At 44.9% G+C, this 14,114-nt stretch overlaps 1 protein-coding gene across 7 annotated transcripts in view; it reads right to left on the reverse strand.

Annotated features, from left to right (window-relative positions):
• EIF4G3 (eukaryotic translation initiation factor 4 gamma 3) overlaps nt 1-10,578 on the reverse strand; it is a 288,954-nt gene extending 278,376 nt beyond the window's left edge. For all 7 annotated transcript variants that reach the window (XM_045858600.1, XM_045858604.1, XM_045858603.1 and 4 more), the window contains exon 1: nt 10,392-10,578. The gene's annotated coding sequence lies outside the window, so the exon portion shown is untranslated. The remainder of the gene's footprint in view (nt 1-10,391) is intronic.
• Between the last annotated feature and the right edge of the window lie 3,536 nt (nt 10,579-14,114).

Raw genomic sequence — 14,114 nt, forward strand, 5'->3', positions numbered from 1 at the left:
AAAAGAAAATGCGATACTTGGAATATTATACAACGATTAACGGAAAAAGTAGTACAAAAACAATTATAACAGATAAACCTTGAAAATATTATGCAAAGTGAGAGAAACCAGTCACAAAAGACTACATATTATTCCATTTATATGAAATGTTCAGAACAGAAAAATCTTTGGAGGCAGAAAGTAGATTACTACTTTCTACAACAGAGAGAACTAGGGGGAAATGGGAAGTCTAGTAGGTTTCTTTTGGGAGTGATGAAAATGTTCTAAAATTAACTGTGGTGATAGCTGCACAATACTCTGAATATACTCAAAAACACTACATTTATACACTCTAAATGGGTGAGTTGTTTGGTATGGGAATTATACCTCAATAGAGCTGTTTAAAAATGTAATGGCTTGAAGTCTACCATTCTCTTCTTATATTCACTCAAAACCTTCTACAACCAGGACCCACTATCTTGAGTGTTCTACCACAAGAATCCTCCACTCCAAGTACATGGATCAGAATCCCTACAACCCTGCACGTACCATGCATATTTCATGACCCACTCCCACAATCCACTCCCCTCCACCTTCCAAACTCGTCTTACACTTAATTCCTCTCTCAGTTCAAATTGTTTCTTATATGCCATTTTCTATAAAAATAAAAAATAAAAGGAGCCATCTACCTCACTTTTTTTAATTTACTTTTAGAGAGAGGAGAAGGGAGGGAAAAAGAGAGGGTGAGAAACATCAATGTGTGGTTGCCTTTCATGCACCTCCTACTGGAGACCTGGCCCGCAACCCAGGCATGTGCCCTAGATTGGGAATCAAACCAACGACCCTTAGGTTCATAGGCCAGCACTCAATCCACTGAGCCACAACAGCCAGGGCTCCCTCATTCTTCCTCTCTTACATCCCCAATTCTGTCTTTAAGGTTCAGTCCTTTCCATTCTCAATGCAAAAATACTGTATTCTACAAATACATTAGTAATGAAAGGAAACTAGACTTTGGGTGGTGAGCACCCGATAAAGCAGCAGTTTTCAACCTTTTCCATCTTATGCCACATATATACTAATTACTAAAATTCTGTGGCACACCAAAAAATGTATTTTGCCAATATGACAAAACAAATAGGTATAATTTGTCCTGGCTGATGTGGCTCAGCTGTTACGTCATGCCGTACACCAAAAGGTTGGGGGTTCAATTCCCAGTCAGGGCACACTGTGGATTCAATCTAGTCAGGGAGCCTATGAGAGGCAACCAACTGATGTTTCTCTCTCTCTCTCTCTTTCTCTCAAAATCAATAAACGTTTTTAAAATTTTTTAAAGTAAGTATAATTTTGATTCATTCACACCAGCTAGCTATTAGTTGTGTTGGCTGTTGTCATGTTTTATATATGACAGTCTAAGGGAAGAAGAGGTCGGTGTATGTTTTAAAACTTCTTGCGGTACACCAGTTGAAGATCACTGCAACAGAGCACACAAATGTCAAACTATAATGCTGTACACCTGAAATTTAAATAATGTTATTAGCCAATGTTACCCCAATAAATTTAGTTTAAAAAAAATACTGTATTCTGGCTCAAAACTGGCTTACTTTCCAATGCCACCTAGTTTCACCCCCCTTGTCATTCCAAAATTGTTTGTTTCCATACTTCAACCCTGTTTTCCTAATCCCACGTGAATCCCTTATGGTCTTTTCCGCCTCCTTCAATCACTCCATGTAACACCAAAACTCCCCGAAAACCAAATAAAGAAATCAAGGAGGTATCACATATGTATACAATTCATAACTAATAAATACCACCCTGGCCACCAGTCTTTTTTTTTTTAATTTGATATACTTGAATATATAGATGAAGACAGATTCAAAGTGGTAATATAAAAAAAAATACATAACCGTAGAGGAAGAAAAAAACCTGTGAGGTCACATCGAGTTTCAATATAAATAATGCAAAACATTACAGGCATAATAACTCAAAAATGTTTAACTTATCAATAAAGATTTGAACCCTTCTCTTTCTAATGGGCATCATAACTTCCGAACTACAAGCCAAAGGTAAATGGGTATCCTCAAGAAAACCTTTACAAAGGAACAAAAATAGTTCATTCCAAACTGATGAAGAATAAAACTATTCAAAGGTGGCTTTTGCTGGCAGATAGTTAAGTAACAATATAAGATACAAAACTGGCCTGGCTGGTGTGGCTAGTGGATTGAGCACCAGCCTACGAACGAAAAGGTCACCGGTTGGATTCCCAGACAGGGCACACACGTCTGGGCTGCAGGCCAGGTCCCCAGTTGGGGGCATGTGAAAGGCAACAAACCAATATATACTATATCTCTTGCACATCTGTTTCTTTCCTTCTCTTTCTCCCTCCCTTCCCCTCTCTCTAGAAATAAATAAAATCTTTTTAAAAAGATACAAAACCATATATGCAATTTGACAGTAAGCTATGTTACAAAAAAAAGACAGAATTTTAAGTCCATTAAAAATCAAGTCCAGCCCTGGCTGGCATAGCTCAGTGGATTGAGCTCGGGCTGCGTACCAAAGCATCACAGGTTCAACTCCTAGTCAGGGCACATGCCTGGGTTGCGGGCCACGTGAGAGGCAACACATTAATGTTTCTCTCTCTCTCTTTCTCCCTCCTTTCCCCTCTCTAGAAATAAGTAAATAAATCTTTAGAAAAAAAATCAAGTCCAGCCCTGGCTCGTGTAGCTCAGTGGACTGAGCGTGAGCCTGAGAACCAAAGTATCACTGGTTCGATTCCCACTCAGGGCACATGACTGGGTTTCGGGCCAGGTCCCCAGTAGCAGATGTATAAGAGGCAACCACGCATTGAGTTTCTTTCCTTCTCTTTCTCCTTTCCTTCCCCTCTTTCTAAAAATAAATACATAAAACCTTAAAAAAAAAAGGACAGGAAAAACTACATCAAAGTGTTAACAGTGATTATTATCTCTATGTACTAAAATTATGGATGATTTTTTTTTTACTTTTCTGAATTTTTAAAAATATTTTATTTATTTTTTTAGAGAGGGAAGGGAGAGAGAAAGAGAGGGAGAGAAACATCAATGTGTGGTTGCCTCTCACACACCCCCCCACTGGGGACCCAGCCCGCAACCAAAGCATATGCCCTAGACTGGGAATTGAACCAGCAACCCCTTGATTCACAGGCCAGTGCTCAACCACTGAGCCACATCAGCCAGGGCTACTTGTCTGAATTTTTTAATTTTTCTGATTTAATTATGTCACTCTGATAATCACAAGTTTTTAATAGTTACATTTGACTATAACGTTTTCTCTTTGGCCTTTATACCAATCCTAATCCTCAGTATCTATAAGTGCAACTCAGCCACTTTAGATGGCTTTATAAACAGAGTCACACTATTCCATCTCAAAAGAAATCCTGGAACTATTTTCAACTCAACGACACATTAATACAAAACAATTTTAGGGCAGCCTTGAGTGCTAAAACTGAGCTGTGATGCCCTCTATATTCACCCATAAACTTATATTAAAACTGATTCCCAGAGTCTAATTTAATCAACATTTCATTCAACAAATATTTAAACTCTCTACTATCTGCCAAGCATTGTTCTAAGTGCTAGCAATTTATTTATTTAAAGATTTTATTTACTTATTTTTAGAGAGGAGAAGGGAGAGAGAAACATCAATGTGTGGTTACCCCTCAAGCAACACCTACTGGGGACCTGGCCCAAAACCCAGGCATGTGCCCTGACCCCTTGGAATCAAATCAGTGACCCCTTGGTTCACAGGCCAGTGCTGACTCCACTGAGCCACACCAGCCAGGGTGGTGCTAGCAATTTAATAGTGAACAAAACTGACAAAAATCTCTGCCTTCATGGAGTTTACATTCTGCTGACAAAATGCAACGTCTCATTAAGTGTCAGGGAACACACACACTGGGCTTGAAAAAGTACAAAACAACTACTAGTTAATACAGGTCATAAAAACTAACAAATTTCAAATGCACTTAAAATAGTTTAATCTATCTCAAATTCCAACTGAGGCTACAGGAGAGTGAAAAACTTCTGCTTGGCAGCAAGCCCAAGACCTAGGAGCCATTTGAGAATTCAAAAGTAGCTTGGAATCCTGCAGTATTTCATCGATGCAAATCTCAGCTGCAGTTTATACACTGCTTGAAGTCATAGGCCTGGCCAATAATCAGGAATAGTTATTTTCATATTATATCTGTTCGAAGTTTTATTCCTAAAGCAGAATTAGACAGTGTCTCATCACAGTTTATCCTAGAACTTGATTTCCCTCATACCTCATAATGAACTAACTATATCATCATCACCCAGAGTGAGCCGGCATCTGACCACAGCAACCTTATTTTAGGATTTCAAACCATCCCCCGAAAGACTACAAAATCTTCCCTACTAACGTTTAAAGTCATAGAGATGCTCTAATCTGTTTGGCTGAATCTAGCATTAGTAAGCCAAAAGTCAGAGGCTTCTTTTGAGAGCAAGTTCCCTCAGCACCTAAAAACAATGCTTAGCAGATAGTAGAAAGTCTGTAAATATTGGTTGAATGAAATGTTAAGTGAGCACGCTTCCAATATCAGTAAGTCACCCCAGAAAAGTGTCACTGACCATCAGACAGACTAAGAAACAACAACATAAACCCTTCCCGTCTGCTTGCAGGGAGAAAACAAACCTCAAACTATAATCTTCAGAATCATATGTCATTATAATTCAAGAGTGTCACCTGATAAACAGGTCTAACCCCTTCATTTTAGAGAAGGGAAAACTGATACCCTGAACAGTTATGTGACTTGTCCCAGATAACACATCTATTAGAATGGAAGAGCCAAACTCAAATCCAGATTGCTTGTTTACTCCAAATCAGGCACACTTCTCGGTACACAAGCTAAATCTACTTGTATTTCAAGGCTAGCAGGTACGCTTTCCAAGCTGGTCTAACACCAGAAAGCCAGGGGAGTAGTATGAGATTCTGATGTGTATCTTCTCATATTCTAATTCTTCAGGTTATGATGGAGAAGGGACTCTGAATTTATAGCAACTATGTTGATTACCACGTTCTCTTGTAACTCCTCCAGCTTCTCTGCTTCTACTAAAAACCTGAAAAAGACTGCCACCCATTTGCTAAAGTTCTATGAAGTGGCAACAGCAATGACATTGGGGAAAAGTCAGCTGGAAAGAGAAAGCTATGTAAACCTCAGGTAATTCTCACTCATCCTTCTAACTGGCTCTGAAGTTAACGTCTTCTAGGAAGCCCAAATTCCTCCTTCCCCCAGAGCAAGCTCTTAAAGCAGAGTTACCATTGCACTTGCCTCATGGTTTTCTGTCAGTTTATCTGTCTGGACCAAGTTCTTTGAGGGCCAAGGCTTTATCTTAGCTTTTCAACCCTACACCTAGCACTTAGTCTGGCACATAGTAGATGCTGAATAAATGAATAAACTTTACAAATTGCCACTTATATTGAAGTCTCAATATAAATGGCTAAAATGTGGCAATACTATTTATGAGTTAAAACAGTTTCCAAACATATATTCAGCAGTATCCCTTTTGTAAAAATCTTATCAGCAACCCAGCATGGAGAAACAACATACCAGCAGTTTAAATTCTTAGCTTGACAGAACATACTGTACCTTCCTTTGATGATGAAAGCCTAGGACAAGGAGTAGCAGCAGCAAAGACAATAGCCCACATGGCTCAGTCATCGGAACAACTTTCTTCCTTCTTTACCTCCATCTCACATAGGTCTCTCTCTTTGCTAAAAAAAAGGACCTGCTCTCTAGGGGCAAAGATCCACCTTTGTTAATGGTGGGGCTTGGGAGTAGAGGGACTGCTGGTCACTGCATGAGCTACGGAGTTCTACCTGCTAGTTATGTTATTTTGCTGGAGACCTTAACTTCTGAACGAGCAAAAACATGCACTAAACCAAGTGTGGCGGGCCTACTCCTATGCTTTAAAGCTCAGTAAAGATAACCTATTTGCCTAGCACTATGTGGCTGTAAACTAATTAAAATACAGTACAGAATCACTGCGTTCTAGATTACTCCACAGCGCTTCTTACCTGGATTACAGACCTTGCCCTAGCTATCAAATATGGGAAAGTATCCTTCCTCCCATTCCTGTATGCAGACTTGGTAAGGGTAAGGAGTAGCGTGCTACCGTATAAGGCAGTCATAGCACAGTCTGAACTGCAGACCACCACTTATTAGATAGACAACGTTGGGAATGTTACTCGACTTCTGTTTCTTCATCTGTAAAACACAGTACCTATATCATTAGGGTTCTTCTGAGAATTAAAATCATGCATGTATGGCTCCTAGAACAGCAGGCACTCATTAAAGGCATGCTATTATTAATATTATTCAGATTTAGCTTTGGTAAAGAGGCAAAAGAAGAAAGCAAACATTACTGGCTTCAGCCTATAAAATTAAACTGAAAAATCAACACAGAAAGCATTTTTAAAAATTATAATACCCAAAAAAGGGAGGAGAAATATTTATTTTTAATATATTCATATCTAAGACAAAATAGCTAAGGACACAGGTCATTTTCAGATTGCCACAGGCCTTCACCAAATTTAGTTCCTTCCAATAACCCACTGCCCTCATTTTCTTAAGCCAAACTGACTGCCCCAAAACAGTAACTAGACTCCCCAGAAGTGTCAGCAGTCCTGAGAGAAATTACACTCTGGAGTCTTTTCATATAAATAGAGAGAACACTGTGTGTTCATAACAGACTACAAAATTGTTCTATTAAGTCAGAACTATTTGGGCACCTGAAGTCAAACTCATTTATCTTTACTGATCCGTGAGTGAGCAATTTCCATCTAAAGGGCTAAGCTTTTAACAGAGTGGAGGTGCGCATGTGCACACACACACACAAACTAAAAATGTAAAAGATTTCCTGTGCATGGACAGTTTTCTGTGGAGAGGGTCTACAGGTTTTCACCAAAATATCAAAGTTGCTTGTTACCCAGAGAAGGTTAAGAATCATTCTTAAGATTCTCAACAGAGCCTCCTGGAAACTCAGACTAGGAAGTGGGGTGAGCCTATTTCAAGGCAAGTATTCTACAGTGCCAATGTTATAAACTATTCACATTGGATCATGTGATGAAAACTCTAAGCATATTTCTCCCTCGCCATTAGCACTTTTCATAGCAGAGTTTATTGTCTTTCACCCCCATACCCCTGCCCACCCTCCACCAGCCTCAACCCCTTGCCTCTATGCAAAGGCCTCTCTACCTGAAATGGCCTCGTGCGCCTGCCATGCAATACTGATGTCTGCCTTAGGCAGGTTCCAGTTTAAATTCAAATCCATTATCACTGACACTTCCCTTCATTTATGATTTGTCACTTGAACACTCAGTACAAATAATGGACACCTTGTCAAGTGAACCCCCTTCTAGTATTTTGACAAATTTAAAACACTAGCTGAACTTACTAATTCAATTCGAACACAACTGCACCCATGTATTTTGAGGAACTGGAGATTCAATCAAGCCACAGAAAGAGCAACTCCAGCTGTGTACTGCAGTCTTGATGCTTCTATGTACAAGGGGGGGCCCAAAATCCCAGAATTTATGTATTAAAGGCTGTATATTTACTCTTACATGTTCAAACTTCAGTCACCTTCCAAGTGCTCTCCACCTGATGCACTACATTTTTACCTTGATCATGACAGTTTTTGAACTCATCAATTCTGACACCTTTCAGTGTTTCTGCCGTTTTCTTGTTTCACCTCTTCCACACAGGCAAAACGTTTCCCTCTGAGGACTTTTTTCATCCAGAGAAACCAAAGTTGCTCAGGGCAAGATCAGGTGAAAAGGGAGGGTGGGACACAGAGGACATGCTGGTTTTGGTCAAAAACCGCTGAACACTCAGCGTGGGTGGTGTGGGCGGGTGCGCTTGTAAATCACCCATCATGCAATGGGCAAAGGCATCCAGTCTTCAAAAAAATTCACTGAAGCTGAACGCAGCCTCTGACAACAACGCCAGCTGGTGCACTGATACAGGTGGGTTCCTAGAACACTCACCTGGCGGGGAAAGCCTGTACAAGGGGCCGGCCCTGCAATAGATAATTCCATGTTTTCCTGAGTCCACCCTCATATATCAACGTATCACAAATATCCACTATTGTCAAATACAAATTCCCACACCCTCTCAGGGTTGAAAAGCAAAATTGTTCTTTTTCGCCCATTACCATTGGTAATATTTCACCATTAGTATGTTCTAATGAAATCTGTAACTATTTCACTTATTATACAAACTTCTAGATTTTAGCAAGTGCAACCTTCCAGTGTGCAAAGCCAAGAGAAGATAACAGGGTTGTGGAATACATCAAGAAGAAAATTAATTTTAGCTTCAATGACATGAGGCAAAGTAAAAACTTAAAGTCACATAAAATCAAGTATCCAATATTACCACAATAGATTTAAGATTGTCTCCACTGGAAATTACATATTAAATTTATCCTCTTTAACAACTGTTGCAGTATGAGTAACTACTTTTATAATGCAACTAACTCAGAGCTATTATTAAGTCCTTCCTTTCTGAAATGCTACTTGAAACGGGTAAGTCACAGCTTTGTGTCCATGAAAGATGCCACCAAATTCGCCAAGCTCTGCCATATTCAGCACTGCAGACCTTTTCACCACTCCACATCGACACCACATACCGTGGGCTTCATCTTAATTGCTGAGGCAGCTCAAAGATGCTGCTGAGGAGTAATTTACCCGGTAGCACTGTATAGAAACTTACAACCCTAACCAACTAAGGTCAGTCAAGACAAAAAATGACAAATGAGAAAGGAATTTAAACTCACAAGGCATTAAGTTTAGATATAAGTTCAAGAGATCTAGCAGTGAACTCCACCTTCAAGTAGTCAAATTAGGCAACCTTCCCCCCCCCCCCGCCCCCACGGGAAAGCAACTAAGGATACTGATCAAAACTAACCAGGTTTTCCATGAGCGACACGAAGGTATCAGCACTAAGCAGTCTCATCGGAGAACAATTCCTAACTGAACAGAATCATGCAGGATAGAAACATTATGAAATCAGTACACACATCACACTGGAATGGAATTAATCTTTCCTCTGAGCCACACTGCCTGGACTGAAAGAAATGTGGACGAACAATATTGAAATAAGAGAAAATGCTACTTGACAGAAACCAAAAGAATGACCTGAAACGACTCCAGAAGGAAGATAAGTTTCACTTCTCGAAGGGATCCATACAGACAAGAATCCGATACACTGAAATCATCTGTGACCTCACAGCAGTCAGGTTTCTTCTCTGCTGCAACACTCCACTCGCTCCAAAAGTTGAAACCCACGATGACAGGCACGAGCACAGCGCCAGTGCCATCCAACAATTCCTTACTGGTTTCCACAAGGACAGCGGGTGGGGGGTCAGGGAAGGAGTAACCTTTCTAAACCTCCGCGGAATTCACGGACTCGATGTTTCACCTTCACCGGCCCGTTTCTGCCTAAAGCACCTCGTCACCAAAGCTTTGCAATCACAGCTGTCCAAAACGCTACAACACAAGCGAGCAAACAACATGAAATCGGGCACCGTCACCACGAGACGAGACTGCGCGCCCGGAGCCCCGTTCACCTCTAGACCTCAGGCGCACGGAAAGTACACTGAAACCCTTTAAAATTCTCAGCAGGACACACGCCTCCCAAGAAGCGAGACTTTTGGGGGTGAACGGTAATGTCAGTTAACTTCCTCTTCCTTTGAAAAGGTCAAAGACAGGGAAGTGTCCGGTGTAACATTTCCTCCTTAGATCACGTTCCACCACAAACCACATCACAACTCCCCCAATCGCCAACAAAATTAGCCAGAGGGAAGGCTTTCCGTACATTTTCGCCGTAGATTTAAAATCCAACTTACCTCGGAAACGAGCTGATTAGTTTCAGAGAGGAAATTTACCCATAAAGTTTAATATGTATTAACAATAACAATGAGGGCAGCCCACCCCAGCCGCTGCAGGGGGAGCCGAGGGGAGCCCAGGAGGGTGTAGCCCTCCCGGGCAGAGCCCAGCCTTCGCCCGCGGGCTGGGTCCCAGGCACCAGCAAATCCTGCCCGATCAAGGGGTGGGGGGACTTCAGGGGAGGAGGTGGGAGGGGGAAGGACCCCCCAGCTCCAGAAGGGAACGGCTGCAGAGGCGAGGCCGAGCGGAGCTAGTTCTCACAGTATTGCAGAAGGTCCCGGGGTCCCCCGCAGTGCTGCTGCCAGGGCACCCCAAAAGCTCCGGCCAAGCCCGGTGCAGGGGATCGAGGAGCAGCCCCTTTTCCCTGGCTGGGCTGTAAGGCCGGCAGGAGGGTCTGGGGGGCGGGGTGGGGGGCCACAGCCCCCCGCTCTAAGGCGAAGAGAGCCGCAGGGCCGGCAGGAAAGTGAAAAGGATACTGTTGGGGCGCCTGGGTCTGGAGGGCCCTGATGTTCGGGTGAGGAGGGGCCGCTACCGCCGCCGCCGCTGCCGCCGCCGCCGCTGCTGCCGCCGCCGGGTGAGGAGGCGGTACCGCTGCCGCCGCCGCCGCTCCGGTGCCGGGTCCGGTTCCTGCTGCAGCCGCTGAGCCTGATTTCAGAGCCGGTTTCTGCGGTAAACTCATGGCAAAGCGAAGCCACCAACCCCCCCAGAGCGGGACCGGGCGCGCCGGGGTGCAGGGGCCGGGGGCAGCGGGGGGGCGGGATGGGGGCAAACCCAGGGAGGCGGCGGGAGCAGGGATTCGGGGGGAGGCTGGGAGGAGGTAGAGGAGAGGGCCGGGGCCGGTCACACACGCCCGCCGCCGCCGTCGCCGCCGCCGCTGCCGCCGCCGGCAGCAGCAGCCGCCCCGCGGGCCAGCACCACCGGCTGCCGGTCTCCGTGACAACGCGACCCCAGGGGGGGGGCCGGACCCGGCGGGGGCAGGAGGCGGATAGACCGGACCTTTCACGGCAATATCCTCATGGGCCGGCGGCGGGGGGTCTTTATCCCCCTCCCCGGAGGAAGCGGCGCCCTTCTCGGTAGCGGGGCTCAGGCGATGCCGGCGGATTTTCTTCACTCAACGAGCAGAGCATCCAACATGGCGCTACGGCCGCCTCCAGCAGTCCGACAGGACGGCCGCTCGGCAAACTTCGGGCCTTTTCGGAGTGGCTCGGAAGGCCGAGAGTGGGAAGCACCTTCGGCTCTTTCCGGAGACTACTTGCGGTCGGGATTCTTCGTAAACACTCGGGGGCGTCTTCGGCCACCGTTCGGGAGCGCTCTGGTGCTGACTCGCTTCCTCGGAAAAGATCGGGCGAAGACTGATTCCGAGGCTTGCTGCGGCGAGGGGTCCGGGCGGAGGGAGAGACCAAAGGCGAGGTCTGGTCCGCGAGGGTCCTCCCGTGCCGCCCAGCTTCTAAGAACAATGGTAACGGCCCTGGAGGCAGAGCCCTGCCCGCAGGGGCGGGAGCCTTGAGCTGGAAACCTGGGTTACGGTGGAAGGAACCGCCTAACCAGAGTGAAAGCGCTGGTTAGGAACCTGCCTCGTGCTCCTATTAGCATAACAAATAGCTCTCGCTGGCCCCTTAATTACGCAGTTCACGTCCATTGTGTGGACATTTCGCCCACGTATACATTCAGAGAGGAAGGTGGAAGGAGGCGCCCCATTTCTCCAGCACACTGAGGCTGGGAGAGGAAAAGTGACTGGCCCAAGGTCACCAGGCCGGGAAAGGAAAGCCAAGCCTGGGTCTGAATTCCCAGGATGGGAATTTTTTCATCTGGATGAACCTCGCCATCTGACAAGTTGCCTGACCTAATCTGACGCACCTTACTAATCAGCAGCCTTTATTGAGGTTTCCGCGGACAGATTCTTCTACCAAAGCCTGCCCCAACTAGAGCATCCCGTGACCAGCGGCCAACTCCCCAGTCAGTGTGCTATGTCAGTGTTACACTTGTTGATAACCTCCTTTTCTTCCCCGCTGGACCAGCCAAGACCACCCCCACCCACTTCCCCCGCCCCCCCCCCACACTTCCCTCCCAGCAGGGCCTTTGTCCCAGGCACAGGAGCATTGAGTGGAAAGGAACCGCAGGGATCACGGAGCCATCAGGTAACAATAGTCACCAGGCACTGAGCACTTCGTATTTATTATCTCACGCAGTACTGTGAAATGGGTGGTACCCATTTACAAATGAAGACACCGAGGGTCCAAGAGGCTCAATACCATCACACAGCCCAAACGGACAAGAGATCTTCTCAGGATCACATGGAGAGTGTAGATGGCAGACACACCATTCAAGTCCAGCTCTGACTTCTGCCCTACTGTTTAACACTGCCTTCCTTTTTAATTTTTTTTCTAATTCAAATACAGCTCTACACATAGTGGGAGCTTAATGAATTCATTAATCCTCTCCCAGTTGAGCCCCAAATGCCCCCTGAGGAAACATGAACATCTGGAAGAGGATGACCCCCCCCACACCCCTCACGGCGTCTTTCTGGCAAGGGTTCTTCAAGGAAGCCTATTCCCTTTCTCCAGCCTGGAAGACGGAAGCTACTTCCTTCTCTGGAATCCTAAACCATTTGAATTTGCAATACCTAATTAATTACCTATGATCAGATTTGCTGCTCTTTGACTGGCTCCAAGAAAAATTCCCAAGCGGCTCTTCATTTCCCAGGATTCTCCATCCAAGTTCCCAGATCTCAGGCTGCCTTCTCCCAATCAAAACCTGTTTCCAGGAAAGAAGTTGGCTTCTCATTTATGCTAAAGTAACAGCACACTGATAATTGCTTAATTGTTATTTTTTTCTGAGCTACTGATAGTTTCATTTTCTGACTTAATAATAGGTACAAGCATCTGGTGATTACTGTGTGCCTGGTCTGTGCTAAGCACTTGATGAGCGTTCTCTCTCTGAAAACCGATAGACCTTGGGCAAAATAGCCCAAAAGCCCCTGATAAGATTCTGGCCCCAGGCAATCAATGCAGGGAGGCTTACTAGAAAGGAAAGTCAGAAAAGCAGAGCTCGCTCCTTGCCTGGCCCTGCTCAACACCTCCTTCCATGTGGAGTGGTAAGTATTTATTGCACACCTACTGTTTGCCAGGGTACTAAACATTCTGCTTAGATTAATTTGTTCCCCTCAACAACTCTTTTAGAGTATTATTATATCCCATTTACAAATAAAGAAATTGAGGGTCAACGATGTGAAGAAGTGACTTGTATAGCCTACGTGGAAATTCTGGTATTCGTATCCAAGGCATCTCACTCCAGGTCTGGTTTGCCACATCGCCTTCAACGCAGCAAGCTCCCCACCGTGGCCAGAGGCACAGTTAACAAAGCAAAGCTGATTTTGTGAACTTGCCTCCTGAGACCCTCCAGGGCTCCCCACCGTTGCCATCAGAACCCAGTCTAAACTCAAGGTCCTTCAGGATGTGAAATCTATTTGCTTCCTGCCACTCTCCACCTGAAATCCAGAGCTGCGGCCACCTTGGTTCTTATTCCGGGGCCTGCAAGCGGTCCTATAACTCCAAACCATTCTCTCTCCCCTTACCCCATTGGCTAACCCTGGCTTAGGTCTCACTCCCTCCAGGCAGCCTTTCCTCACTCCTTAGGCTGAGCTAGGCTTCCTGGGCAGTGGGTGTTTAGCTCTCAGGGCAGTCTTAGTGGCAAATGAGAGCACAGCTGATGGGCACTGGCCTGGTAACTCAGTTGGCTGGAATATCATCACAATATGCCAAGGTTGTGGGTTCAATCCCTAGTCAGTACATACAAGGACCAACCAATGAATGCATAGATGGGTAGAACAACACATCGATGTCTCAGTGTCTCTCTCCCTCTCTCTAAAATCAATACATTTTTAAATATTTTTAAAAGAGCACAGCCATTGGAATCAAAATACCTGAGTTTGATCCTCAGCCCTGCCATTCATTAGTTGTATGACCTTGGGGAAATCAACTCTCTGAGCCTCAGTTTCCTCATCTGTAACATGGAGAGTCTACCTCCTATCACAAGAAATAAGACAACAAATACAAAGCATCTAGCCCCGTCTTTTGCTTATAATAGTTGCTGAATACAATTTAGCAATTATTTTTCATTTAAATGGGATCGTGGTCACTAAAAATATCCCTGCTATCTAGCTCACAATAAATAGGATGTGACACTTGCTGAAGAACAGA

The sequence above is a fragment of the Phyllostomus hastatus genome, unplaced genomic scaffold, assembly GCF_019186645.2.
Source record: "Phyllostomus hastatus isolate PE091 unplaced genomic scaffold, TTU_PhHast_1.1 phas_scaffold_182, whole genome shotgun sequence".
Lineage (NCBI taxonomy): Eukaryota > Metazoa > Chordata > Mammalia > Chiroptera > Phyllostomidae > Phyllostomus > Phyllostomus hastatus.